At 48.4% G+C, this 25732-nt stretch overlaps 2 protein-coding genes across 2 annotated transcripts in view; both read left to right on the forward strand.

The window, feature by feature from the left end:
• LOC119399108 (uncharacterized) overlaps positions 1-12607 on the forward strand; it is a 61474-nt gene extending 48867 nt beyond the window's left edge. Inside the window, exon 13 of the mRNA XM_049417536.1 lies at positions 12471-12607. The gene's annotated coding sequence lies outside the window, so the exon portion shown is untranslated. The remainder of the gene's footprint in view (positions 1-12470) is intronic.
• LOC119399111 (uncharacterized) overlaps positions 1-25732 on the forward strand; it is a 65006-nt gene that overhangs the window by 27631 nt on the left and 11643 nt on the right. The gene's annotated exons all lie outside the window — the stretch shown is intronic.

Consider the following 25732-nt stretch of genomic DNA (forward strand, 5'->3'; position numbering starts at 1 on the left):
CGGGGGCAACCTCAAAGGGTTTTTCGCCTATGACGACGCCAGTACGATCGCTCACAAAGTGAGTACGTTTGGCAGAAACGGTGCTTTTCCATACGCGCGACTCAGCTGCTTAGACAATTACTCGTATTCGGCGCAAATAAAGTCGCTGTAGTCCGTGACTACGTTTGAGTTGGTCTATTGTCCGGCCTCTTAAAGGGGCAGTGACACCCATTTTCGAAGGTGAGTGTACTCCGCCGTGCAAATTCCCTGTATACAGATACGCCTCTTTGCAAGTGTGAAACTTAGGTAATGCTGATATTTTATTATAGCATGAAAGTCAATTTTCGCACGACGCACCTACTGGCATCGACAGTATAGCGCAGGGGCGTAGCCAGAAATTTTTTTCGGCGGGGGTTCAATTATACTTTATGTATGTTCGTGCGTGTGTTTGTATGTGTGCGTGTATATATACGCAAGCAAAACTGCAAAATTTCGGGGGGGAGAGGTGAACCCCCCAACCCCCCCCCCCCCCCCCCCCTTGGCTACGCCCCTGTTATAGCGTGACGCCAGGCTACAATATCAATTCTGGTGACTTCACGCACCAAGTACGGCTAGTTGTTTTCAAGTCTGGTACCAAAACGTACACAAAATGTCTGCTTGCTCCTGAACGACGGTATGGTGGCTAGAAAAGGCTGGCCACCATACCGACGTAACTACGGAGCGGAGCGGCCGTGGAAACGTCACATCTTGCGCAGGCACTCGACGAGAAGCTGGCGTTCTGGACACAAGTTCCGCCACATTGTCAAATTCCGTAATACGGCATCTTAAGCCAATTGCAGAGGCCGAAGCAGGCCTCTGAGCCAATCAGAGTTGACAACATGGCGATTTTGACAGTATGGCGCAATTGGCAGTGCTCCAAATAGCGACCTTCAATCCACTGACTGAGTCGTCTACCAATAGTATCACTTTCACTTTCCCTCCCCCCGTTGGTCTAGCCCGAAAGAAAACGAGTTCCGCAAGTGATGCCAAAATGATAATGAAGCGATGACGTGCTTCTCAGAACGGCCTGTCATTGGTCCCCGGCTTTCCGGGCTAAAGGTGGGAGGTAACCAGTTCTTTGAATGCAACATCAGGGTTCCTTGGTCGCCATTATCGTCAAAAAAAAAAAAAAACATAGCCATAGCCCTGCGCATTAAATATGCCCTGAAAGATGCGACTGGGTAAAGGTTTGGGGCAGATTGGTTGACCCCCTTTAGATGAATAGTGAACGGCTGTTACCCCCCCCCCCCCCCCCACCACCACCACCCCCTGTGCGCACGCCAATGGTAGATAGGTGTGGCACGCACACGCCAAGCTTCGCTTGCCCCCCATTTTCCCGACAGCGGAAGGGTTCCTTAACCATTTTTTTTCTTCGTGTGTGGCATTTTCGCAGATGAACGAACTATTGAATGCGTACCCGGTCGACCGATGCGTCGTGTTTGACGACCTCGGCGACGACATGTTGGAGGCGAGCTTCGAGCACGACGGCCGCACGATCTCCTTCAAGAAGTACGAGATGCTGCACGCCGTCTCCAGCGCCATGGTGCAACGATACGGCCCGGCCTTCCCGCCCAACTATTATTAGGTTGCTGGCACACTGAACCTTTATTTGTGCGTCCTGGTGCGTGTTTAGGCGCCCCAGACGCCGATCGTATTGAAGGAAGGAAACGTCTTGGGAATTTCGACGTGTCCAGCGGACGCTCTCATTTGCGCTTCTTGAGTGAACGGCGCTGATTCGCGATTGAATGTCATAAAATATTTATTCGGCTTTTCTTAAAAGCTTGGCAACACCGGATGCTGCACAGCGGTTAGCAGATTCTATACAAGTTTGCCGTAGATTGCATGGGAACCTCCCTGCCTGCTCGCTTGGTTCGAGATTGAGTCCGAGAAGGACGAGAAGAATGTGACGCCGTGTAATGGTAATTAACATAAAACAGTTTTAAGGCGAAACCCTTCATTAAACTGAAAAGTGACCGTTGGCGGCGGCGCAACACGAACGCTCCAAAAGGTCACGTGATCGCATACCACGTCAGGATAATCTCGTGTGTTACGCCACGTCACAGATCGCCAAAATATGCGACGTCGTCATGCCGTCATCACGTGACAATGTGGCTTGGTCAAAGGTGGCTGATACCGTAGGCAGTGACGTACAGAAATCTCACCGCGTGAGGTGGAGAGAGCTTCAGGCGGGAGGGGGGGGGGGGGGTAGTATCAATTATGCATCACTAAAACTTGATAGCTGGTGCATGTTTCACGGAATAACAAGCCGCAATACACTAAGAAAAAAAGACGGGCGAAAGAGCATCTGTACATTCCTGGTGTATCGAGAGGGAGAGAGAAAAAACTTTATTTTTAAAATCAGTCAACGACGTCAAGCATTGACTGAATCAGGCAATGACGTCAGCCGTCGGCCGGAATCCCTTGAGACACGGCAGCAGCAAGGGCTTGACTGATGAGGTCCCGCTGGACGTTGGGGTCTGGGTTGCGGAGCAGGGCCTCCCAGGATTCTAGAGTGTGGGAACCATCGTTGTATTCTTATTCTAGAGAGGCACTCTTGCGATCGCTCCAGTAAGACATCTCACACGAGAAAGACAAGAACGCCTGACGAAAGATTGACTCATTATGCGTGCAAGTGTTGCATTTCGTGACGGTGTACCCACCTGCCTTTAGGCTATAGGATCGTAAAAAGAAAATCCCAGACTAAAACCCCGGAATTTGTAATATTTTTATATGCGTGTATTTGATGAATAAACTCTCCTCCGAATGGACCACTCCATCGTGGAAGCCCTCCGAGTCCATACGAGGCGAATGCATGCCGTCATGCGCCAGTTAAAGAGAACGAGAGCAAGGCGAGCGTCCGGTTTGCTACCCTGCACTGAGTGCAAGGTAGCGTGCGCCAGAGAGAGGCAACAAATAGTAGTAGTAGTAGTACAACTTTATTTATAAGGGTTGGGATAAGGGGTCATGAGCTCGATGGGTGGGGCCCCAAGTCCAGGGCTCCACTGGCTACTGCTGCCTGCCTGACGTGACCCAGAAGCGCAAGCTGTACCTCTGGGTCAGAGCTGGCGAGCTGGGCCTCCCATTGCTCGAAAGTATTAGATAGGTTGTACTGGCCTAAAAAGACATCTAAAGTTGGTGGTCGGTTTAGGCATCTCCACGAGATGTGATATAGAGATGGCGAGCCGCCACACCACGGACAGGCGTTCCCATACAGCGTTGGGAAAATTTTGTTCAATCTTTGTAGATTGGGAAAGACCCCCGTTTGAATCCTACGGAGGTCAATCGCGTCCTCCCCTTCTAATGATTTGTGGGGGGCGCTGTATTTTTGTCGAGTGCCTCGCTGGTGAGCCAGAATTTCGCGAGGGGCCATTCTGGATGGGTCGTTGTCCTCCTCGTTAGTATTCTCCTGAAGTGTTTGAGGGGATTGAAAGTGCGGTCGAGGCTCTGCTCGGTTCGTGAGCCCTCGAGCAAGAGCGTCTGCACTCTCGTTTCCCTCCAGGCCTGTGTGTCCTGGACACCAGATCAGCCTGTAGTTGTTTTTCAATCTCCCGCCTAGGAATTTACTTAGCTTTATCGGGAGGCGGCTTTTAGTCAGACGAAAGCCGGGCGAGAGATACTCGCTAGGGTGGGCTTCCCACCGTACCCCCAGAACCTGGACGAGGTTCTTCTAGACATCCCGGAACCCGTCCGCGGCAAGATCTCGATCGCTCCCCTGCCCAAGAACATGGACGTAAATACAAACAAAAAGCGCAGAGAGGAGAGAGTGCGATGGCTCCGTAAAACATTAAAAAACAAAACAAATGTTTTGTATGTGGACGCTTCCGCATATAACTTCAAACGGTCCGTTGCAACAGTCCTCAGCAGCGACAACAGAATGATGACATGTGCATCCCTGTACACGTCCTCGATCGCCAAGGCGGAATGCTTTGCAATTACCCTTGCGATCAAAGAGCAAGAACGAAGGGAGGAACCACAGACCATTATCATCTCCGACTCACAGGAAGCGTGCCGTTTATTTTTAAAAGGCAACAAATGAGCACTGAATGCACGCAGAGGAGGACCACGATTGGTCACTGAAGCATGCGTTTTTCTTTCTTCTTTTTCCTTTATTCTTTATTTATGCATTTAATAGGTTTGGGGCAAAAAAAAGGCAGGCGTTAATCTGCAGGGATTCGCCTATATAGCTTTCTTGTTTTCAAATGAAACACTGCATTCCGAGTGTGCATCCCCTTTCTTCTTCTGCTGTGTTTTCGTGCGCTACGGTTTAAACTCGTTCAGCTTATCCCGTATAAAACCTAACGTATGGAACAGAAACATGGATAAAATTACGCCGGCTTCGCACAAGTGGTGCCAAGCCTGAAGGAAGAGCGCGGCTGGGTGGCCTTCCTTGTTTGTCTTCATTTGTTTCTCTCTTTCTTCTCTTTCTTTCTTTCTCTCTGTTTCTTGTATCCCTTTTTTGTATCTGTTTCTATCTATCTATTTCTTTCTCTTTCTTGCGCTTTCTATCGTTATTTCCGTTTCTTCCCTTTCTTTCTCTCTCTGCTTCGTTCTCTTTCTTTATTTGTTTCTCTTTATTTCTCTTTTTTTCTGTTTTACTCACTGTTCTTTTTTTCTCTTTTTCGTTTCTGTTTTCTATCTCCTTCTCTCTCTCTGCTTCTTTCTGTCTATTTTTTGTTCTTCTCTCTCTACTTTTTTTTTGCTTTCCTTCTATTTCTTTCTATCTTTCTTGGTCTCCCTCTCGCATCTTTCACGTGCTCCACTCCGCCGAGCAGAGTTTTTGTCTAACACTCGGGCCTGCTGTACTCGGAAGTTGGGCTTGTCGATTTTCTGTGACGTATGCCCACCTGTGGTTCTTTTTTTGCAACATCGCACAAACTACGGCGATCTACAACAGCTTCGATGTTAATAAAAGAAACTAGAAAAAAATTTAAGAACCATCCAGCGTGCAATGGAACGAAAAGTGGCAGTCATAACCGCGAAGACAGCGCAGTAGATCGGAGATCAAGCAGTGGTATAACCGTTATCCTAGTAGTTATACCGAAAGGGGGGAAAATGGACCTGGGCACTGCATGTCAACAAAAGAACAGATAACAGATGGTCATTTGGAAAGTTGGAATGGATATCAAGAAATTGGAAGCGCGGCCAAGGAGGCAAGGATTAGGCGGAGGGAGGAAGGTAAAAAAAATTCGGAAGCATAAAATTGAATCGGCTGGCGCAGGACGAGGTGGAGCTGTCCTGCAGAGGACATGTGGATATGAAATCGACCGATGCTGATGATGATAGTGCTTGCCTGATCTAGTTGGTTGCACATCGTCCCCCTTCGTGGGTACACACCATGAAGAATGTTTTATGATCATCATCACCATTACCCGCCATTCGAGCCTCCTGTGGGTGCGCGTGTCATATCTTGAATGATGATGATATCATAATTAACAAGCACGACGGACGCGTGCAAGCGCGTGGTCACAGAAGAAGAAGCGTCCAGTCCTGGAGGACGGTTCACGGCTGGCCAAGATCCCGACAAGTTTGGAACGACGACGCCATTATGAGTGAAGGTGCGCAGCCTCGAACCGCTTTGTAGTAGGCCACTGGCTCTCCGCTATTCACCAGTATGTACCGATAGATCTTTTCTCAAAAGCCCGTGAATTTGTTTACTAGATCGGAAAAAGTCATGACTGAAAAGGCTTTCTACGAAGAAGTCTGCAGAGAGAGAGAGAGAGAAAATAACGTTTATTTGTCCACAATAAACACCGAACTCCTCTACGCCGAAGCGTCCCGGCTAGGTCCACGAGGGGACCAGCAGGCCAAGCCTGCCAGCCCTCTCGCGGGCCCTCCGGACGGCCAGTAGCTGAAGTCTCGGGTCTTGGCACATGATGTGTTCGAACCACCATTCTTGATTACTGGGGGATCGGAAGCGGTGCATCCCCAGAGCACGTGATTTAGGTTGGCATGAGAACCCAATACAGTGCAATTGGAGTTAGGGTCCCTATATGTGTCCAGATATGCAGGGTTAGGAATTTGTTTTAGGAGCTTGCTCGCCAAGCTTCTTACGGACGAAAAACGACGCGGACACAGCGCTGACTTCCAACATAAGCTTTATTTTCTACAGTGGTAGATATATATATATATATATATATATATATATATATATATATATATATATATATATATATATATATATATATATATATATACAACAGAAAGCAACGCACGCAGGCGCATTGTACGGGAAGACTTCATGTAAAACCACGAATAAGTATGCGTGATAAGCAGTCAAACAAACCGATACCGGATTTTTCCTTTACAAGATCAAGAGGTCATTACTGAATGTCACTACCGTCGAGTCACCCTGTGGGCCTTGCTTAGAAAGTCTTTTTTTTTGTCAGGTCAATTGAAGGACATGCAGGAATGACCTCTTGATCTTGTAAAGGAAAAATCCGGTATCGATTTGTTTGACTCTTATCACGCATACTTATTTGTGGTTTTACATGAAGTCTTCCCGTATGCGCCTGCGTGCGTTGCTTTCTGTTGTATATATATATATATATATATATATATATATATATATATACCACTGCAGAAAATAAAGCATATGTTGGAAGTCAGCGCTGTGCCCGTGTCGTTTTTCGTCCTTGTTCTCTTGCGCGCTCAAAAATTGGCCGCGTATCTGCGTGCTTCGCTGCAAATGTCGTCTAAAGACGATAGAAGAGGCGTTGCGTGAGATATGAACGCCATCTGGCAATACGTCGGGAAACGTGAATGCTGTGTTGCGGGCTCGTAGTCCCGGCGCAGCAGCAGGCGAAGACCGGCGGTGACCAACGCGACCGGCGGGGACGCCAGCCAGCCCGAACACGCGGTTTGGCGCGAAGCGCCGAAGCAGAAGAAACGTCCGCACTCAACGAGTACTCTCCACACACTCTTTTATATTCACGTCGCCTGGGCAGCCTGGGGCCTGGGTAAAGCAGGAATGCCAGAGCGGCGCCCCATGGCATTCGTACAGTGCAATACTGAACCGAAACCGAAACACAACAATGAGCTCGTGCAGAGGGCACGTAGGAAGCCAAGTTTCAGTCGCATTTTCAGCGCAGCTTAAGAAACTAGGGTCTCTAGAATTACGTATCTATGTATTTTCTATTAAAGGAACACACCACCTAATACTTACCTAGTGATGTTGCGCCTCAGACATGCGTAATGTTTGCTTTTTGATCAACAATGTACACAAGTATGAACCTAGCCAGCCGTTCACGATGGCTGGCCCTTGGGCAAGTGGTTCAACTTTGGCCGAGTGGCTGAATCGAGGGACGTGCCGACAAACAGAAAGACAGACCAAAATTTCTGCGTTTAAGTTCCCCAAGAAAGACTATCGTCAGGGGGAGGTTACTCTGTATACCTCCCATAGGACGCCTTAATTCATGACGTCAGCGCTGGCAGCGCCAAACGTCCCGTCAGTTACCATCCTGGCGGCTGGGATTCAGAGACTCGAACGGCAGAATGGCGGCGCACATGGTATGCGTCGTCATGGCAACACTAACACCAGCCGCACCTTCTCTCCTAGCCCCCTGCCGGATTTTTTTCTTTTTGTTTTGTTTGCGTGCGCGGTCTCCCTCTCCCTTTCTTTTATGACCCCCTCGTCCGCGTGCTGCGCCGTGCAGCGCGCCGGGCGCTTTTTTTTTTTTTTGCATCCGCTGCGCGTACTGCGCCGCGCGTTCGTTGCTCGTTTGAATGTGCGCAATTTGCAATCAGGCATTCTGCAAACACTGCAGTCGTGCAGCATGTGCCAGAACGCAAAAGAATGAATTGCACTCACAACACAAAATATCTTTGGTCTCGTTTTATTCTCCTCGTTTCCAAAAATCAACACTTTCATCAAATGTGGTGCGATACAGGCTCAGGAGATTAACAAAGTTATCAACAGGAGATTAACATACACGTGTTCATGATCACTAAACAACACGAAAGTTCTCGGCAAAGTTAAGAACTTAAAGAACAGTGGAATAAAAAAAAGAACATAACACTAGGGCACATATTCAAAAAGACAATTTTTATACTGACAAAAGTGCAGAACAGCTTCTGATATATGCGCACGATATTGCACTAAATTATCATAACAAAATTGAACATTCCTGGAATGCAAAAACAATGAAAGCAGTTGAAATACCTAAAAATAGAATAATAACGTAAATATCATTTTAAAGATGTCAAAATGAACTCCACATATAACACAACTAATACTGACCGCACTTTATTGACTACATTTCCAAAAACGTTGATTTTCATATAACTAGTGATGATAAATGCGGAGAAAATGAACGACTCGATATCGGATGATTCATGGCATCTCTTCTTGAAGTGCGCCGATTCTGCAATTCTTCAGCTTTTCTCGGGGCGCCCCGATCAGCTGTGTTGCTTTCCGAAATACACCCTGAAGAAAAGGGCAAGTTTCAATCAGATAAAGAGCGCCGTCGACTCGTGCAAAAGTTAACTCGTTTGTTCGTCTCAGAGCAGCACAAGTTTTCATACATCTACCTAATGTCTCACAAACGTGGTTATAGGCGATGGCGAGTAATTAACTGGAGACAAATGCAAAGCACACACTCAAACACGCGGTTCTGTGAGAGTTGTAAACCTGTAACTATAGTTACGTTGCATGGGCTTCATGTCCGCTGCTTGTTCGTATAACGATTTAAACGCAGCATCGTGCCCTTTTCAAATCAGTCATTTTTGAAAACATTAACTGAAGCCCCACTGCAGAGAACAGCTACTCGGTATGGACGTGAATTCACATTGACACAATGAAGACCGCGACTCAAAGGGCACGCTCACCTGTCGTTCTTTTGGGGGCCGGCACATATATTCCGGGACTTGTTCTGGAAGTATTCGAGCAACAAAGCACTATGCACGAACAGCGCGAGTCGTAAAACATCGCGTCGCACAAGCACACAGCGAGCGAGCACCATGAAACGGACGCGCGACGGCTAATACATGCCTTACCAACGCCAGACACGAAACTTTCTAACGGATTTCAAAGTCGACGGCGCCAGCAAGGCGGCGGAAAGCGCGCCTCCCGGAGGAGAGGGAGTTGATCCCACCAGAGAGGGGGTTGAAGAGAGTTGGGAGGAAAGAGACGGAACGCAGATTTTAACTCTGATCCCAGTCAATAGATGGCGCCTCAATTTGCCATACCGGTCACGTGGGTTTCTTTCACTAGCCTGCTATCGTCTTTAAAAGTGAAACATGAATTACCAACATGCCCAAGCATACGCACTTTCAAATGGGAGATGCCTTTGCCTTGCACTGGGCGTAGTCAGGTTGATGATGATGTTGAACTTAGTCGGGAGCTGTGGGAGGCTGGCATGCGCAGCTACGACTCCGAAACTTCAGGAGGCTATTCGCGGCGAGATCGACCTGTAGGTGGCAGCACCGTCACCCCGCTAGTGTGGATACTGGTTTCGTGTGGTGTGTGTAGAAGTGCACGGGGCTTCTGTTTTCACATCGTGATTTTGTGTTCCGTACCCGCAGAAAACTCTTCGTTATCGATGGTGAGGTTTTGTTCGGTGCCACAATGCCGCACATACTGCACAGATCCAGGAATGAGCTTCCATTTTTATCCCACCGACGCGGAACGTCGCCGACTGTGGCTCGTTAGGCTTCGTAACGGCAGGACGCCTTCCAAGTACGCGATGGTGTGCAGCAAGCACTTCGACGGCGGTGCATTCGCGTTCGCAGACGAGAAAGAATGGTGAGTAGTCAGCGATAACTTCGCTAATGTGTGCATTTATATGCTTGTTGCTGCTGTGTACTACGAGCGTGAAGACGGTCGCAGTAAGCGAACGCTCGGGGAAGCTTCGCTGTGCTTTAATTTTCCTACACTTCCGCAGGAAAATTAAGTGAGAATCAATCGAGAAAGAAGAGAATTAATTCATGGAACTTATTCTTTGTCATTCATGTACCGTCTGCGCTGTGAATGCAAAGTTTGTTCGCGCTTGGCTATGAGTCTGTTTAAACGAGAGTCCCCGAGCCCTTTTGTAGTTCGCGCATGTTCCATTGTGTTTACACGGCCGCGAGAACAGTTCTCAGTATTCCACAGGGCAAAAACGTGCACCGAAACGCGGCAAGTGTGTATGCATGATCTGGTGCATAGTAAAGGGTATCGTTTTATGAGCCCTCACACGCCATGTAAGCGATGAAAATGCGCGAGCGAGTTTATCGCCACTGCTGATCGTGATGAATATATTTTTCTCGCTCGCTCTCTTTTTTTAAGGGTTTTCGCGGAAGAGATTGAGGCCTGACGCACTTCCGACACTGAACTTGCCACAGCGCAAATTTGACAGGCATAAGCGATCCTCGCAAGTACACGGGTGTCTTTGTATACATTTCGCCACAAGTTATAATTGCGCAAGGCAACTCAGTTTTGCGATTTCCGTGTCATTCCATTTTCTGTTCTGTTTAGGGGACAATTTAAGTACCGAAGTGTCAGACGTGACTTGACAGAAATATTTCTCTGCAGTGGGACCAGGACCGTACGCAACTAAAGCTCGTCGCGTAACCTATAAACGACAGTCCCGAAGTCATACACCTAATCACAACGCGCAAGTGCATGAGAGCCTTTTTTTTAACCACCGAGCCGCTAAAAGGCTATATTCACATGAGATTTAATATTTCTGATCTTTAGGACAACGCCAAGTGCACTTTGCAATGCGCTTGAACCACAGAGCGGCACCTACACTGATATGACTCTCGTGAACGGACGGTAACACACACAGCACTCTCGACAAGTGCACTCACTGATCTTATTACAGTACATATACAGCCGATCAAAGCCAAATGCTTCTTTACATGTTGTTAGGCATACGTACGAGCGGTTAAAGTTGCACCAACGCAACGGAACAAACCGCCTTTTGAGGCTCTGCATGACGTACGCGCACATGCAAACACAACGCGGCTAGCAGACGACGCATGGAGCAATCCACACTGGCGCGCTTCAGTCAGTAGCCGCCAGGCGGCGACTCCGCTCGATCTCGCGGCCAATACTGAGGAGGAGGCCTACAGCGAGTAGGATAACCTCCCTCGCCTTCTTCTCGCAGCCCCTTTCCCTTTAAAGGGGTAAAGTTATTTCTGTCTCTCTCTTTATGCAGCATGTTGCACTCTCTGACACCTGAAGGCGAAAGTCTTCTTCACATTGGGTGATGCATTAAGTTATAGATGACATGCACCGACGTCACTAAAACCGCCATGTGGATGCACCGCAAGTTAGAAGACGCAACATTTGTGATGTCGCGTTAACGTCATCGTTACGTTACTTGCAGATTCTTTTAGGGGCGAAGCTCCTTAAGGCGGCACCCGTTCGTCCCTCGTAGTCGTCGTCGTCGTAGTAGTAGTAGTAGTCGTAGTCCGTAACAAGTCTTACGCTTTGACCTCCAAGGTGGTGCCGGTGGGAGATTTTTCCTGTGCGTTGTTGAACACTAAAAAATTCGCAGCGTGCGCGTTAACTAAAAGCCGAATTCTTCTGTCTCTCATTCCCCATTAGCAGCCATTGGCATGTTCCAGTAGGAAACGTTAGTAGAAGTAGAAGTGTAAGTGTTAGCTAAAAGCCGACTTCTTCTGTCTCTCATTCCCATTAGCAGCCATTGTTTACCTCCAAGGTAGTGCCTGGTGAGATTTCTCCTGTGCGTGATTAAACAATAAAAAATTTGTTCAAAACGCCGCTGATTGATGAAATAAACCAACGAAAGACGCCAGATGTTTTCTAAAAGCAAAACGAAAAGACGCCAGATGTTTCTAAAGCAAAACGAAAAGACGCCAGCTGCTTAACGAAAGACGCCAGATGTTTTCTAAAGCAATGGTTTTCTAAACAATGAAAATTCACAGCGTACATGTAAAATAAAGTGCGCTGCAAGTCGTCATAACTCATCGAACCTTTAGTATAAACGCGCCCGATCTCACGTAAGTGATGATGTACTGGGCAGAATTCACGGAAGATTCACGGTTCACCGATGAACCTCCGCAGCTTCGCCCACTCATCATCATTCACTCCGTGGATATGCTGTGATTTTTTTTTATTGACGCACAGATGCCAATAACTTCGTGGCCGCATCGTTATCGTATTAAAGCAGGTTAACCGCAATGCAATTAGGCTGCCTTTACGTCATCAATGCCACCATGTTAGAGAAACGGTACACGTTATGAAGCTGTGTCCATGACGTCGTCACCTTCAAGCTATCCCAACTCACAAACCACTCCGAAATTTAGCTATAGCGTCCCCGTCGTCTATTTAGTAGGCTGGCAATTCCGCTTATACTCGGTTACAACCTAAAATGCCAGCTCCGGCATTTTTGATTAGGTTGTAACAGGCTTAACGTGAAGCTTAACAGCTCTGCTGTAAAATCAAATGTTATCGCAGGGCTTGGTGTGTGCTAAAAAAAAAAGTTTGCTTTTTCTACGTCATACTGCAGGCACAGAAGAAAGCACCATGGATGCGACGTCAATGGCAAGCACCATGGATTCGACATCTATGGCGAGCACCATGGACTCGACATCTACAGCAAGCGCCGTCGATGCGACGGACACGAGCAGCCAGATCATCAGCACGACGCCGTAAGTTGGCCCCTACACGGCCTGCAACACAAATGGCGACGAGGATGGCATACAAGAAACATGACAAAAGCGTCGTGCATGAGCTCACAACTGACCAAGGCCTATACACAGTTACAACCTCAGAATAAAATGCCAGCTCCGCCCACAACCATGGCTGTCCCTCCCAAAGAGAACTTGCGTAAATGCTCCATCCAATCGCGCTTGCTAATTTTTGGGACGTCATGTACTTCTAGAGTGTTTCAGATAGCCGACTTTCCCATACAGACACGTTTGCGTCGCTGGTTTCGGATAGGAAGCTTGAACGTTCTGTTAAAATTTAGTCGGGGATTCTGACATCGCTGCCCAGCTAAACTTAATGTTTTAGGTAGTAACGACGAACCTTGAGCTCTTAATACGCGTAGTCTGCATATTAGCAGAGAAAAAAAGTACAGTTTGAACGGAAACCAGCTAGTACATGTCTTTCACACTGAAAGGGCAGGCGCGCCTCGGTTCTGTGGGCAGAACTGACATTTTTAAGTGCGTGGCACTTTAGGGGCCCGGCTTGTCGTCCATCCACTGTCTCACGTCGCATGGTCACGCAGTGGTCTATACAGGCCTAAAACAAGGCTAGTAATGCTCAAAACCAGTTCAATATAAACTACAGAAATAACAAGGAATTAATCGCAATATCTATAATCGCGAAACACGCTTCTGAAACGTCCTGATGATCCTCGCGCCGCGCGATAGAGCGCGCCACCTCTTCGACAAGCGTGCGATTTCGAAGGGAATCAATCGCTTGGTTGCCCGTGCTACGCACTTCCTAGGGTTTCACGATAGTGGTGCTGCATTAAGCGCAGGACTTAGAACTACATGAAGACCTACACAACAACATTAGCGCGGAATTTAGCATGGGATTTGGAACTACACCAGGACCTGCACGAGAACGGCATTAACGCAGGATGATTATTTTCTTAGGTTGCAGCCGATCAGTTGATGAGGGCTACTATATGTAGCTCTCATCACTCGTGTGATTCGCTCGTTCTTTATCTCATTTCCAGGAATGAAGACAGCGACGACGACTATCCCGACGAGGCCATCCCCATCGTCGCCTGCTGTATCCTGTGCCTGCTGATAATCATGATTATCCTTCTATCTCTCATCTCCAGTCTCTCTGTCAGTAAGTCGGCTTCCCTGGAAGAACTGATAAGTTTGTCACAGATTCGCTTGTCTCTCAGCTAGGACGTGAGAGAAAACATTGCGTTCGCGAACACCTATCTGTAAATACGTGGGAACGAAGAAATCATTTCACTCGGCATCGAACGAACTGAAGATAAAGTTCACGAGGGATGCGATGCGGGCTTGCTCTGGTAACTCATCTTTAGTAGGTTTCCTCGTCGCGCAAATAAAAGACAGGGCAACCAACTCACCCAAAGTTACGCTCTGCCAGTGGCGTAACCAGGGGGTGGCACACCGGGCCCCTGCACCCCTCGGCCCCCGAAATTTTTATTTATTTACTTATTTTTGCCGTGGCATACAGAGCCTAAAATGACACCCGGCCACGTCTACCTGCCCGGCACCCACTTCAAATCAAATAAGTGACCCCCCCCCCCCCCGTCACCCCTGAAAAAGATTTCTGCCTACGCCCCTGCACTCTGCTAAAGAAATTTAAAAAAGACGGTACAACTGTAGGCAGGCATGGACCCACAGATTGTGGGAAGGTAGCGCCCAGTGTATCCATGTGTCCCTACATTTGTCCTGTCTTTTATTTGCGCTGCAAGGAAACCTACTGAGGAGGAGGAAGAGAAACATTTATTTGGCACCATGTATGTACATGGAAAAGTTCAGCGAGCTAGAGTCCACTGTTGGTCACGCGACCAGGAGACCTTGGGCCCTGGCGGACGCCTCTGCCCGCTCCGTGGCCCAGAGTTGTGTTTCTGGGTCGGAGCTGAACAGCGTGGCCTCCCACTGACGAAAGGTAGTGGTATGCGCAACCTGGGGATTATTAAGTAGCTGCGTTTCAGGGTTGTGGTAGAGGTTTGCGTCCTTTCTTCGGCAGAGTTTACGACAGCTTGAGTAAACTGAGGGCTTAATGCGCGATAGAAAAAAAGGGGTTGGGCACGTATTCGTTTGTAGTTGTCTCCAAATGATTTCCTGTCTCTTCTTTAGAGTAACTAGCTAAATTTGGAGAGGTCTGTTTAACTTAAATGAAATCAAGCTTACATCTTCCGACAGCGGAAGATGTATTCAGTCTGTCGATACTTTCTATTACTTTAAATCTCCTCCCCTTAAAAAAAGTTCAATGTGCCATGGACGTCGGCAGGAACGTGTCTTATGGGGTGCAAATCCTTGATGCATTGCGGTGGATGGAGGTGGGGGGCAGTGTGCCCATGCAATGTTCTTTGTTTTCAACTATGCAAGGGAGCATTAAAAAATTGGGGGACGCTTAAGCTTCGCCTTTAAAACGCGATATCGCGATCTCTGACTTTGGTTCTTAGTTAAGAAGTGCGGGCAATGTGATAAATGTTGTCAATATAGTTTCGTCTTATTGCTTCAAAACTATAACGTTGCTATGGAATTATATTTTATCAAATTAAGTAGCGTACGCTTCTCGTTAGAGGCAACACTAACGCAACCTTTGCCTTCCGCCTCCTTTTTTCAGCTGACTACACTGATGATGAGGACGGTAAGATTTCCTCATTCGCCCCATCGGCGTTCACTTGATGACGTATACGTGCACAGCAGCGATGGTGGCGCCATCTAATGACGCCCTAATCTAAAGTGATACTAATACATCTAATGACGGTATTAGTACCACCTTACTCGCAACACCGGTCCACGGTCAAAGAAACAGGCGGCTTCCTACGAGCAATGAAAATTCTGTCTCTATACGGAGTCAATACGGAACCCTCCGGTGGTCTGTGAACTGGATTGACATGTCGCACGATCGGAAGCTATCTAATAAGACTGACAATCCATGTACGTCAGTGCCTACTGACGAAGTTGTCCACGATTCGAGAGAAGAAAAAAAAAGTGATGGCAAAGCAAGGTGCCTGCTTCGACGTCACGTGGTAAAAATTTTTCCTCGGGACAGTATTCGTATTTTGACGCCGCAATGTCCTCCGCTAGCCTTCCCTGTGGTCTTAGTATCTCTCTCAAATTTTTCTGTCATATTCTTCTTTTGCAGATTCGAGCACCGTAACATACAAGACAGACGCAGCCAGTAAGTGACGAACTTTTCTTTCAAATGCGATAGTATTCCATGGCCCTTTCGGCAGTTCTTTTTTTTCGTTCCGTCTGTCTGCATGTAAGCTGCTAACCTAAGGGCTGGCAGCGTACGAGCATTCATAGGCGTGCGCAGGGCTCCCCATTGGTGGTGGGGGGGGGGGGGGGGGGGGAGTGGGGGGTTGCTGCTTCATCGCAGCTTCCCCCATCCCCCGTTGGTAGAGTCCAAAAGACAACATATTTCACAGTGAAAGAAAAAATTGAAAGGAAACGATGACATGCTTTTCACAATGACATGCCTTTGGTCCTTGGCTTTCCGGTCGCAAATATCGGAAGTAAACGGTTCATGGAATGCAACATCAGCTAGGTGACAGTATTGAAAGTTGGGCTAGTTGGTACGGCGGCATGTTGGTGTACAGCGCGAGGAACGACGAAGACCGAAAGAACAGAAGGGACACGGACGAGCGCTGACTCGCAACTGAAAAGATTTATTGAAAACCACATGCAACCACATGTACGTAAAAGCAGAAAACATACAACACTGCGCAGAAGCGTGAAAAAACACATGGAAAGAGTAACAGCGAATCACCTAACGGCACACGTGCTGAGAAGATATGCGAGCTCCTTGTCCGTAAGAGACAACGATGCCTCACTTACGCATGCGTCACCCATTCGGTTGATGTGAAAGGCCTCTATCACTTCTCTAGTGGTCTGGGAACTATGCTTTGACAATATCTTTGCATCGGCAAAGACAGGTGTGCAGCCACACGTGTTGCAATGCGATGCCAGATGCGAAGCGTTAGGATTTTTTAGCGAATTTTTGTGCTCTCTTAAGCGCACATTGATGCATCGGCCGCTTTGGCCCACGTATGACCGCCCACATGTAAGTGGGATCTCATACAGAAAAGTGGAGTCTGTATAGGTTCCCGAGTAGCTCCTGCTCTGAGTGACATATACTTAAGCAGCGTTAATAGAAAACTCCAATGCCACCTCAAGGATTTAGCAGGGACGTTGTTTCGTTATGTCGACGATTATCTGGTGTTTTTTCCGTGTAGTAACTATAATAGGAGGGCAACGGACATATTGAAAGTTTTTAGAGAAAACGGTAAGGGCCTGAAGTTCACCCTTGAACTTATAAAGGAAAACAATTTACAGTTCTTGGATTTTAACCTATCGTTTGAGACTAATCATGTTTGTTGGCGCTACCTTCCGCGATCTCAGAAACCACTCCTTCCATTTTCCTCGAATCATTCAAAGGTAGTGAAAAATGGAATTGCTTACTCGGCCTTAAGATCAGCTGTAACCAAGTCTTGTGCTCACGGGATTGAGCACAGCTTCACAGCACAGATTAAGAGGCTCGAAATTGCCGGGTACCCTACTCACGTGCTTGCTACGTGCACTGAAAAGCTAATAAAATTCGTTAAAAGTCCGGATCTTTTGAATAGAAAAAAGTCAAAACAAGAAGAGTACAAATCAGTAGCAGTACTACCGTACGTACATAAAATGTCGCATGGTTTGAGCAATGTCGGCCGCAGGTATGGGGTAAAATCAGTGTTCTCAGCTCCTGAGAAACTTTCAAGAATTTGCCCAATGGTTCGGAAGAAAATGGAGCGAAATGACAAGGACAGAAGTGACTGTGGAATTAAGCATGTTTCCTCATTTGTGCCCTGCAAGAGCGGCATTGTGTATCAGATCCCACTTACATGTGGGCGGTCATACGTGGGCCCAAGCGGCCGATGCATCAATGTGCGCTTAAGAGAGCACAAAAATTCGCTAAAAAATCCTAACGCTTCGCATCTGGCATCGCATTGCAACACGTGTGGCTGCACACCTGTCTTTGCCGATGCAAAGATATTGTCAAAGCATAGTTCCCAGACCACTAGAGAAGTGATAGAGGCCTTTCACATCAACCGAATGGGTGACGCATGCGTAAGTGAGGCATCGTTGTCTCTTACGGACAGGGAGCTCGCATATCTTCTCAGCACGTGTGCCGTTAGGTGATTCGCTGTTACTCTTTCCATCGGTTTTTTCACGCTTCTGCGCAGTGTTGTATGTTTTCTGCTTTTACGTACATGTGGTTGCATGTGGTTTTCAATAAATCTTTTCAGTTGCGAGTCAGCGCTCGTCCGTGTCCCTTCTGTTCTTTCGGTCTTCGTCGTTCCTCGCGCTGTACACCAACATGCAATCAGCTAGGTGACTTCGGCCGCCGTCAGACACCTGCGCCAAAACCTGCGTGACCATAACCATGCTAATAAAGGGGTCATGAACCACTTTTCCAAGTAGTCGTCGATTGACCGCGGCATCAGAGTGTACTGGCGCACGAGAAGATTGCCGGAAAAATTTCTCGAATCCGTCAAGAACGAGCGGAGTTGCAGGGATTTGTAGCACGCTTTCAGTGCTTTCGCTCTTCTCTCGTCCCGACGAGCGCGCTGTAAGCTACACAGGGTTAAGAAGGCCGCTGCAAAATGCTGATACGCGCGGAGTGTAATCAACGCGTGTAATCACATCCCATTCATCTCAAGCGCTACCACTTGACCTTTTCTTTATAACTTGATGGCAGCGTTCAGAAAAGAAGAAAAAAAATGCTAGAAATAAAAGTATGATAGCGGTGCTCAAAAGAAGCGGGGCTGGTGTCCGGTTCCCGGAAAAGCTTAGCAGACGACAGCTGCGCAGCTTATAGCGCGCATGCGCCGATTCTGGTTTACTTCGCCGCTGCACTCCGTTGCACGGCACTTATCAACTCGGCGGTCGATGCTCACGCGTTCAGATTAAAAAAGAATGGGCGGCTGTACTTATTAAGAATAGTTTTTTTAATGGGACGGAGACAGTCATGTGCGGGCCGGGCCGCTAGCGAAAGGTCCTCGGGCCGCGAGTTTGAGACCCCTGCTCTGCAGTAATGTTTCGCGACAATCGATCCATGTAGCGACGACAGTCGCTGCTCCAACTTCGCCTTCACGACGTTTGTAAACATTACCGTTGCGATGCTTCAACTCGCAGCCAAACCAACAAAGACTCCAGACACGACTCCTACCGGACCATCGCGGGGACCTCCCGGACGGCCTACAAGGAAAAAACGTGACAAACCCTCTACCGGGCCATCTGGCGACACGCCCTCCGACGGACCACATGTAAGTCCTTAATTCTCACGGACGACCTTGTTGTCACTATAACATAATAATAATAATAATAATAATAATAATAATAATAATAATAATAATAATAATAATAATAATAATAATAATAATAATAATATAAGAATAAAATCTGGGGTTTTACGTCCCAAAACCACGATATGATTATGAAGGACGCCGTGGTAGAAGGCTCCGGAAATTTTGACAATCTGGTGCTCCTTAACATTCACTGACATCGCACAGTACACGGGCCTTCACGAGTAGTCACTCTAACGGACGACCTGCTCGTAGTGGTGCAAAACTAACGGTAAACAACTGCCAATAGCATCCACACTTTTCTTAACTATCGATAATGTAAAGCAGTGGTTCTCGGCCACGGATGTTTCGTGGACACCATGTGGACCGGTGGAAGTGATGAGGGACCCCTTGCAGTGAGATAAAAGCTCGACAGCTTGTCAATAATTTATATGGCCTGTAGTCCCATTCAACCTGTTTATAGCTGTGTTTGCTCTTCAAACATGCAATCCTAGAAAAAGTATGCTCGCGTGCATATGTCGTAGAAAAGTGCAACAAAATCTTTACAGCCCCGATCACATAAGCGCGCGCAAACAAGGACTAAGGGAGGTAATGACAACACAAGCGCTTGCACCTCCCTTTGTCCTTCTTTGCGCGCGCTTAAGTGATCGGTGAGGGAAAATCAACTAGCCCAAAAATCAGTGCTCTTTACAGACATCTCACGGAGAAGGGGAAACTTAAGTCAGCTCCTACGAAATGCATAATTGTTATGCGGTGAAGCATACCGCAAAACAGAAGGGGCCGCAGTCATGGAACATAGTGTGCCTCCAAAAAACGCGTTTTTTTTTTTTTTTTTTCAGGATTGGTTTCGCGGAGCCCCAACCCTCGATTATAATATCGATAGTTCTTTGAATAATCATGCTGTGCTTGCCGGCGATATTGCTAAAACATTTGCGATAGACTACTACCAGAAATACCCAGTTCGTTCCTCTAACGGCAATGTCCCACTCCTGACAATCCCTCTCACGGACGACCTGATAGGCCCTCTCACCGACAACCTGACAGTCCCTCTAATGGAGGGATTGACAGACCCTCTCACGGAATACGTGGTAGTCCCACTCCCGCAGGACCTGGTAGTCCCACTCGTGGCGAGCCGCGTAGCTCCGCTCCCGGAACACCTGGCAGTCCTTCCAATGTAGAAGTGCTTTATTTCTTTTCCTCCGCAATACGAAGGAAATCGCGGTAAAGCTAAACGACAGGGCCTACTGCTTGACGGACCTGCCGCGAATGTATTGGCGTTTTAAGATATCAAGCAGTAAGTTTCATACATGACAACAGAAGCAAGAAGTGTCTAGGAAGGTAAAACGCTACATCAGTAATTAATTATTACCATCAATTTAACATCACCAGGAGCGGAGTATTACACTAGAGATTTTCCACAGATAGTTCTAGCTGCTATCGAAAACTGATTAGGCAGCTCACGTAAAATTTTAACGCTAAATTGCGAATATGTCTTCCGGTTGGCAAAATTCATAATTTTGCGTACGTCCGGTGGTTTTGCCACGAGGACAAGCTGTACGGCCCTTCTCAAGGAATGCCCGGTGTGTCTCCACAGGTAACGCCTGGCATTTCCACGCCCGGACATTCAGGCCCCACTTTGCCTGTACCACCTGGCGGTAAACCAACGGGACGTCCTGGCGTTCCTTCGCCCGGACGCCCTGGAGGTCAACCAACGGCACGTCCTGGAGCTCCTTCGACCGGACGCCCTGGAGGTCAACCAACGGCACGTCCTGGCGTTCCTTCGACCGGACGCCCTGGAGGTCAACCAACGGCACGTCCTGGCGCACCTTCGACCGGACGCCCTGGAGGTCAACCAACGGCACGTCCTGGCGCTCCTTCGACCGGACGCCCTAGAGGTCGACCAACGGCACGTCCTGGTGCTCCTTCTACCGGACGCCCTGGAGGTCAACCAACGGCACGTCCTGGCGCTCCTTCAACCGGACGCCCTGGAGGTCAACCAACGGCACGTCCTGGCGCTCCTTCGACCGGACGCCCTGGGGGTGAACCAACGGCACGTCCTGGAGCTCCGTCGACCGCACGCCCTGGAGGTCAACCAACGGCACGTCCTGGAGCTCCGTCGACCGGACGCCCTGGAGGTCAACCAACAGCCCGTCCTGGCGCTCCTTCGACCATACGCCCTGGAGGTCAACCAACCGCACGTCCTGGCGTTCCCTCGTCCAGACGCCCTGGCGGTCAACCAACGGCGCGTCCTGGCGGTCCTTCACCTGCTATTCCCGGGTCCAAAGCGACAACGCCAGGTTATCGGCCCCATAGCACGTCCGGACGCCCTGTGAGCCCACCATGGAATCCGGCGACGGCGTCCTCCCCAGTGAGGACACCATCCATAGGCCCTGCGACATTTTCATCACCGGCGTCGAGGTGTGTCTGCTTGCCCCGCACTTCACCCCCTTAAAAACCAAGCTTCCTATCTGAACCACAGAGAAATGTGGTACATGTGTCTACGGAAGCTGCAACTCATGACACTTCAGCCAGCATGGGAATGACTGTAGTTCATGTATTTGCTTAAGCTTCGTTCTTTCGGCTGTGTATGGCTTGCAGCCGCTTTGTCGCACGACAAAGTTCAGCAAGAGTTTAGCAGTCCCACTTCACCATCTTTATCCTTTTAGGCTCACCAATTGGCATCAGCTCACGAGCCTCGCAACGAAAAGTATTTTTATCCGAAACAAAAGGACAAAACAACAATTAACAAATCCACAAGCGCGTTCGAAGCCGCATGCACGAAGTCTATAGGCGAATCTATGTACTACCCATGATCCCCATGGTGGCTGAACGATTGCAGCCCCACAGTACCCTCTAGTAAACTTTGCAGGAAACTCTGGGTGTTATTCTGGACACGGTCGAATTCCGCCATATTGTCAAATTCTGTAATGGCCACCTTTAAAGCTAGTCAGAGCAGCCGCAGCAGCCCTCGGGGCCAATCAGGGTTGACCAATGGCAGAATTGACAGCATGCTGGGATTTGACTGCGTCCAAAATAGCACCCTCCATGGTCTGAACCAAGGAGGTTTAAAAGGCATTTTTTAAAACCTCCTTGGTCTGAACCTCTACTGGTTTTGATTTACGGGACGATACCGTTAACTTCTAATAACGCAAATGGCTTCCGGTGGCTCGTTTCAGGTCTTACGTTGCACTTATGCTTCGTGTCTCTGGTCCCTTGATTCACATCCTGTTTTCAATTCATGTCTCTTAAATCACGTCCACTTACAGCCTAGGTAGATAAGCAAGTCGCAAGTCCTCTCGGACGGCTTCGGTCAGGTGTTTGCCGAGATAGCAGACACATCGTACCACATCACATGATAATGAAAAATCCTTAAACAGGGCTCTCGTGGGAGCCGACGTTTCGAAACGCACACTTGTAATTGTCGAGGCATCAACTGATTTCCTTAGCATTGTGCATGTGTACACCTTCATGCCTGTCTCCCAACGACACTTTATGTTGTCCCCATCGGGGGTGACAATGACGACAGGGGCGTGCGGGTACCTGGGCGCACAGTGGCAATCGCATGCCACGGAGCGCCCACCTGATCTTCTTGGTCAGATAGAAGACAGGTAGCTTAGCTAGTAAGGTGTCGCGCTGCTTAGCTCGAGGACGCGGGTTCGATTCCCCGGCCACCGCGGTCGCATTTCGATGGGGGCGAAATGCAAAGAACATCCGTGTACTTAGATACAAGTGCACTTTTATGAAACCCATGCGGTTGACTTTAATCCGGAGTGCCCCCTGCTATGATTTGGCTCTTAATCATATCGTGGGTTTGGTGCACTAACCCCATAAAATTGTTATCTATTCATTAAGGCCGACTCCAAGCCGGACTACGAGGCGCGCTCCAGAGACAAGCCCATTAACTCGGTCCACTACATCTGTGACGCCGACCACGCCGCACGCCTACAGTAAGTTGAACATAATAATCGGTAAACCGTACCACTCCTCTCTTATCCGCGCTCGCTATGATGTGCGTTTACAGGGGCGCGTCGCGATTGAAAATTTTTTCTTGTTCTTTTGCTGTCTATATAAACCAAGAAGCTTAAAATATAAACCACAGAGCATAAACCACTGTGTAAATTGCCGAGTAAAGTTTTTTGGGCCAGTTGGTTCTTCGCTATAAACGACGCCATAGCGATGGAAAGACGGGACGTCAAAAACGACAGGACGGCGGTCTTTTCTACAGCATCGCTCTTGTCACCTGTAGTACTTCGACATTCACGTCAAATCTAAATAATCTTCTTTCGCAATAGAAGTGTGTGGGAAGGGAAGAGAGAATATTGTATTGATGTAGCGGAAGTCCTAAAAGTGGATGTGAAGCTGTATGGGTTTCGACGTAATGGTAAGGCATTCCTGTAGAAATTGCCGCGTAACTGCCACTTTTTTTTCCTTTGTATTTCAGCGTCTCGACCGGGGAAGCCACTTCGTAAGAACATGCTGATAAATAGTCGCATTCAATCTGTATAGCAGGAGGCCCAGGTCAATACGTGAACGCTGTAATATATGGTATCCTTATAGAATCGCACTGGTGCGCACCGGGGCACCCTGGTGCACCGTTTCGTCCAATCAAAGTAGCGCCTGGGCGCCCCGGTGCTAAGATAATTGGACGAAACGGCGCGCCACGTTGCCCCGGAGGTGCCAGAAGATGGCACTCGGGAAGCATGTAACGAGACGGTGGAGCCGCCTTGGCGGCATCACTGGCATGCAAGCTGCAGGAGACCGTCGCCTCCGCGATTAGCTCCGCCAGCGCGCAACGACGCGCTGCTGGAGCTAATCTCGGAGGCAACGAGCAGACGGCCAGCAAGAGCATCATCGTGCGCGCACCAAAGAATGCGCTCAGTCTTGCCAGGAATAGTCTTGAAGTAGCGGACGTTTATTTAGCACTCAAAATGAAGTAGTCGAGGGGGGAAAATGCATTTCTGCATCCATTTAGATAAGATCTTTCTGTTCAAAGCATTACTGACTAGTTCCAGCATTCGTTGTTGACCTCTAAATTGTTTACGAAGATGTCTCGTTTCGATTCTGATGGAGCTGGTAGAGAAGTCGCGTCGTCTCAAAAGACCCCGTCGAAATCAAGAACGACGTGTTGAAATAAAAGAAAGATGGCGGCTATTGTGGACATAAATTTGCCAAACCCGCATTTTGTTGTCAAATATTGTAAGCGCGACGTTTTGAAGCCGTTGAAACGTGCATGCCGAGGACATACGTAGAACGTACCGTAAGAGAATTCCGAATGACATTAGGTCGCGCTGTTGAAGATTGATGAATCCATATGTAAGCGTCTGCTAACGCTACTTTCGAAATAGGTTCTCATTACAAAGCGCAACTTTTGTGATCGCTTGCAAGGACACACATTGGCCACAAGGTGTATTCGATTTGTCACCCCGGAGTGCCCAGATATACCCTAGGGAATGCTACCACCCGATAGGCGGTGGCGTACCTCTTGCGTATCTATACAGGGCCGGCGGACACGCGCGGACAGCTCGAAGTGGCAAATCGAAGATCGCCCGCTCCTTGCATTTCAATTGGCCTATGCGATCGTCTGGCTGCGTTCCCTCCGAGATCAATATCTCGCTAATCTCGGAGGAAATGAACGGAAACGCCATTGATACTGTGCCACGATATGCTGTATTGTAAATCGTTCGGACGTCAACACCTGCATCCGGCTCTTTTCGCAGGTAACTTCACCCTGATCTGCGTATTCGAGTACATTACGCGTGACATCTGGAACAAGACGGACCAGTGCACCGACTACGTCTACATCCGGGCATACTACTACGCCGTCAATGTCAACCACGAGCCTCTCATTTTCACCAAGAAAACGTTGACACGTGAGGAGAAATACATACATAGACTCTCTTTTAGCCGTAAAACATGCGCTGTAGTCGGATACAACTTTAGAAATCCGCGGCATTCCCTCCTCAAAGGCGAATGAGCACAAGCCTGCACCGATGGGCAGGCACTTCATACTGGCGTCATGAGCCAGATGGCCGGAGAACACTGCTGAGTGCATGAGTGGGACTATTTCTTTAGTAGCGGAGGCGACCGGCGGCCGCGCCTCGGTGGACTGGGCGGGTCCACTCCGGGCTTCTAAGAAGGGACACCAAAGTGAAACAATAAATAGAGGAGAAATCAAGATCAAAGTATCATTTAACACGAAAGTGTTTTATGCCGGGGTCCACCAAGACTTTCATGACGTACTTCCGTCACGGAAATACGTCAGGAAAATGAACGCCATCAGATGGCAAAGAAAAAGTTCCGTTCACAGGAGTCGAACCCATGACCTCTCGGTCCGCGAGGATGGCTGGCGGGTGGTTAGCCCACTGAGTTACCGCCAAACGCATAACGGAGGCTACATGAATGTGCCTTTATCTTTCCCACTTTCCTCTCAAAGTGCTCCTGTATGGATGAATGGATGGATGGATGGATGGATGGATGGTGGATGGATGGATGGATGATGTTATGAGCGTCGCCTTTATAACGGGGCGGTGATATGTGTGCAACTAGGCTCGAAAATAAAAAAAAAACTTCGTTGCCTCCGCAATTAGCTCAAGGAGTGCATGTCGAGTATCAGTGTTTACTATGTGCTTGTTGATGACATCTTTGCGCGGGATTCACCATATGCGGTGTCCAGGTATATCTTGACCAACTTCAGCTACCGCAGTGGTTTAATCATGATCATTGGCGTTAGTCGTCGGCACGGATATGTGCCA

Source organism: Rhipicephalus sanguineus, chromosome 7 (assembly GCF_013339695.2).
Source record: "Rhipicephalus sanguineus isolate Rsan-2018 chromosome 7, BIME_Rsan_1.4, whole genome shotgun sequence".
NCBI lineage: Eukaryota > Metazoa > Arthropoda > Arachnida > Ixodida > Ixodidae > Rhipicephalus > Rhipicephalus sanguineus.